Genomic DNA, 5000 nt, shown 5'->3' with positions numbered 1-5000 from the left:
GACAGAATGTGGGAGTTTTAGGTCAAATAGAACTAGAATATTCACACGTTCATGTCAGGAGAGAATGGAGAAAAGAATCAGATTTCATTGCTTTTCTTCTCGTTGTAATAAAACCAGGTATTATCATGGTGCTTTAAAATGTAGATATATAAAGTTTTATTTTTATATTTTTTCCTGCACGCACACACACACACACACGCTTTTCTCTGCTGCTCGTTTTACCAAAATCTGCCAGATTTTCTGCCAGATCGTGGCACACTGGAACTATGAGCTTCGGCGGTCCGCGGGAGAGAGAGCGGCGGCTGCCCGGCTCAGGCGAGCCCTCCGGGTGTGAGAGTGAAATCGAGGCCGCTGTCGCCGCGGCCTAGTGCGGGCGGTTTAATGTCTCCCTCGACAACATTAAACAGTGCTCCGGTAATGTCGTGAAAACTCATGAAACATTAACATGATGACAAGAATGAAAGGTTAACTCATTTTAGAGCTGGATAATGCACTTTAAATTAGTTTATGGAAATGCATTCAGTCATTAGTTAATTAGTATGCTTATAATGGTCATAGGAAGAACTAATTAATTAGTTTTTTTTGTTTGTTTGTTTCAAACAGGCTCCATCAGGAACAGCAATGGCTTCTTGTGATGACAGATTGACGTTGATTGACAGATGATGCTACCTGTGCAGGTGAGCGAGGTGAGAATGAAGCTTCATTCGGACACGTGTGAGAGCGCACACGCGTGTGCACCCGCATCACACGCCTCCCCGGACATGAACCCGAACCACCGCTTGACCTTGACCTCCTGCAACGGTTCGACTGAGCAAATCTCACGACACACTTGCACGACGAGGACGATCTCACGCCCGAGATCCAGCAGGCCTACAGAATATTTCAGAGCTTCCTCTCAGAGAAGCATAAGTGCATCACCGCCCCGTTCTGGCCGGGGCCCACGCCGTGATGTGCTTCAGAAAGATGGACGATAGGTTCGTCCACCGCCAGTACGAGTCCATCACGGCGTTCGTGTCAGATTTCAGACTGATGCTAGAGAACCGTTACCGTCGATCACTGGATCTCCAAACAGGCCCAGAAACTGGAGATCATTCTAGAGCAAAAGCTGGCCTTGTTGTCCAGGTGAAAAGAAAAGCCAACGACGAGCTGAAGTGGAAAGAAAACATCCATCCCAATTCATCTGTTTGCATCTGTAGAGTTTTTTCTCTTACATTCACCAAACTTTAGTTTCTTTCTATATTCTGAAGGTTTGTTCATGAGTCAAAGACGTTAAGATGTCCGCATCAAAAGAAATTTACTAAAGTGATTTTATGTCCATAGAAAGCACATTAAATGTTAGTAAAGTGTCTACTTTTAAAGTTTCAGATATGTTTTTGGAGAATAAAATGTCAAAATTTGGTTGAAATAATGTTACATTGTCATTCAGTGTAACACAATATTTATATAAAAATTCAAACAACATGCTTATTCTGACATGCACATATTAAAATATATAAAATAATAAGGGAGCATATTAAATTTGATTGTGTTTTAAATGAGTAAAAACTTCTTACTGACCAATGGGCAAAACCTAGGATAGTGGCACATTTTAAAAATGTAAAATTACAGCTGATTAGTATTTGGGGTGAACGTAATTAATCTTTTAATGTGTCATAAATAGATTTTTGTTGTAAATATGCCTGACAGGATTGTTACTCTGAGTGACATTTTAGTGGCTCTCTTCTGTAAATCAGGGGAAATGTTTCATATTTATTTTTTGCTCAGAAAAACAAAATTGCAATTAAATTAAACAGAATTTATTTACATTTTTTTGTGAAATACAACAATTTAAAGCAGTATTACATTTATTGCTTTTATGCTTAAACCCTTTTTCATCTTTGACACATATTTCATTCACACTGATTTATACATTTTACTCCTAAAAAAACATGGTGAAAATCTTTCTGTTGACAGTATTTTCTGATTTATGGAGGGTTAAAAAGAGAAATCTGTAATATATGACAATAAAATCAAACAAGAATTATAAACCTGGATTTATCTAATGATCACATGTACTGTAAATGTATGATTATTACAGCATTTTTAATGAGATAATACCTCATTTGCATATTTAAACATAATTTATGATACAAAAATTGTTTGCGATTCTTAATGTGATTAGAATTATTTCTGATTTAGTATTACACTGATTTCTGAAGATCATGTGACACTGAAGACTGGAGTAATGATGCTGAAAATACAGCTGCAGATCACAGAAATACATTACAGTTTAATGTATATTAAAATAGAAAAACATTATTTTACATCATAATAATAGTTCACAATATTACATTGCGTAGAATTCTTTTAATAAAAACACTTTCTCTCACCACTTCCAGATTGCTTGGTTAGTTTTGCATTCAAAATGTTTGTTGTTGATTTCAATCTTATTTTCAAAACCTCAAGCGTTTTATAGGCTTTCAAATGTTCTGCATTTCACAGATGATTTGCATTTATTTTCACTCATTCAGCAGAGCTTTTATAAGTAAATATGAACGTTTCAGCCCAGCATCCCATAATGCATCTGTAAGCATGGCTTGCTGTTTATTCGGTCCGACTTCCAGAGCAGCAGATATTCAGTTCAGCATTTGTTCGAATTTATTACAATGTTTGAATAATAAAAACCACACTCATTTAAACATAGACTCAACTCAACCTGTATTTAAAAAAATGCTTTACAGTATAAATTCAGTACCAGTGCATGTAAATAAAAACAAATATAATAAAACGTTTGTTTGCATTCTGTAGTTGGTTTGCTCCAGTCTGGATGATCTCAGAGTCCTGATCAGTAAAACAGAAGATAACTAAATGGACTGGACGGCAAAAAGAGATTTGTTATTAAGAGAGGGAACATAAACATACATGCATTTAATATTTATATGACAGTGTTTTATCTGTGACTTTTATTGATGCCACTAAATAATGACTTTATTTTTTGTGTTGGACAAATTATTTCAATGCATTCAATAAAAATCCTGAACTTTGTGGATATTTAAATCAAGGCATTTTAATGTGAAGTAAACATTTCGATGTGGCCAAAACATGTTTGTTTGCATGCATGCATGATATCAATTTGACATTTCCAAAATCCAGTGTTTAATATAGCAACGTTGTCTTAGTGACCGAAGACTTAAAGACTGATGTGTGTCTTTGTGCCGTATTTCAGGGACGATGGCCAAACAAAAGAGCCACCGTGAAAGAGTTACACATCACACTTATAAGGCTGCATGGACTTTATGTAAGTTCTTAGCAGTGCAAAGAGAAGAAAAAACAATACAAGCCCTAAAGGATTGTTGACATTCTAATGCATAACTAACCAAACAATATGATGAATTTATTACAAGGAAGTGTTTCAAATATCCTTGCCTTGCTTGTTGTAGCAGCACTTTTTTATCTTTCAATTCCTGTTTTCCATTTTCCGAATGCATTCAGTGATGTTTGTTTTGACTGATGCATGCTGACTTTTTTTGGCAGAGAATGTAAATTAGGAATCAAGATGCCTATTCGACAGACCTGATGTTGTCATGCATTCATCAGAGCTTGGACCCTTCACACGCAGTTCAAACCGGCGCCAAACTGGTGCATTCAGTGAGGAACTGAGTCCGTGCAAGAGAGGAAAAACAGACCCAGAGAGCTCTTTGACATCTGATTTTAATGTGGAAGTTGCATCCAGGGAACATGCAACAGCGAACCCACGAGCTTCAGTGTTGCCTGAGCCTATAAGTGGCTTTCAGGGGACACTTTTAGAGTGTTGGAAACAAAGTGACCTTAATAAGTCATAACAAGACAGCATCTGTAACTCTGCCACCTGTCCGAGTATCCTGTCCACCTACGCCACACTCTGAACCTGTCTTTGTCTCAGAAACACTTACAACAAGTACGACATCCACAACCGAAAGCACTGGACAGGTGGTGTATAAGACGGCAGGAGGCGTGGGGCTTCTCAGGAAAGGAAGTACTTCTGTAAAGTTTTCAGTGCAACCAATATCAGATCAAAAATCAGGGGAGAAGGTGATGCAACAAGTCGCTATCCTGATAACAGTTTGGTTTTGTGTTTCTTCTATATTCATGAAAATAAACATATTTATGACTGAAGTAAAACATTGGTGTACCGTGCCTATTCTTTGAGTTTATTAAACATTAAATCAGAGATTCCCAAACATTTTTGTCAGCTAAACCCATTTGACCTCAAATATTTTCTTGACGTCCCCCTTAGTTTTTATGATATAATTTACAATTTTTCCAGTATATAAAATCTACAAATATTTTTATGTTTTTAGGAAATGCTTCATTTTGATTTAGCATTTTTTTAATGTAAATTTTATTTATGCAATTATTAGCCCCTGCACTTCCTTCATAAACCCCAGTTTCGGGGTTTCACTTGAAAGGGGTAATGAAACTAAACGCAGTATTGTAAACAGTTTTATTCTGTTGTATTGAACAGTTTGCACAACATGGCTCCTGACACTACACGTCCGGTGTCTGGAGCTCAGCGAATATGTTAATAAAAGTTTCATTACAGGTGTTCACTTTTACAGTCAGACATTTGGTAAAGAAATACAGACATATGTTTGATAAAGATGAATTATTAAAAGTAAATAATCAGTAACAGGTAATTAGAAGTGTACAGAAATAAACTGCGAAATCTCTATGCTTCTTTCTGACCACATTTAAAACATTCATCTTACCAGATTTAGGATGACCTTTTCTTTTTAAATACCTTGGACTAAAACAAAAACTCTATTGGATTAAATTAATATTAAACTTTATTAGCCTCATGTCTGATGAACGACGTTGTGTTTAAAAGGCACTGTAGTGTCAGATGTTAATAGTCCACATGCTTTGGTAAGATTCCTGTATACCAGAAAAAGGCCGGCGTTGGTCCTGGATAGCCACAGTCCTGCAGAGTTCGGCTCCAAACCTAATCAAACACACCTGAAGAAGCTAATCAGGGTCCAAGG

At 36.6% G+C, this 5000-nt stretch overlaps 1 protein-coding gene across 1 annotated transcript in view; it reads right to left on the bottom strand.

Moving 5' to 3' along the window:
- Positions 1–4445: 4445 nt before the first annotated feature.
- The window catches only part of mlana (melan-A), a 6012-nt gene continuing 5457 nt past the window's right edge, over positions 4446–5000 (bottom strand). The window contains exon 5 of the mRNA XM_016253678.1: positions 4446–5000. This exon is cut by the window's right edge and continues 198 nt beyond it. The gene's annotated coding sequence lies outside the window, so the exon portion shown is untranslated.

Source organism: Sinocyclocheilus grahami, unplaced genomic scaffold, assembly GCF_001515645.1.
Source record: "Sinocyclocheilus grahami isolate Dianchi unplaced genomic scaffold, SAMN03320097.WGS_v1.1 scaffold1195.1, whole genome shotgun sequence".
Taxonomy (NCBI): Eukaryota; Metazoa; Chordata; class Actinopteri; order Cypriniformes; family Cyprinidae; genus Sinocyclocheilus; species Sinocyclocheilus grahami.
Note: the sequence above shows the minus strand (reverse complement) of the source record. Positions and strands in the feature narration are given on the sequence as shown.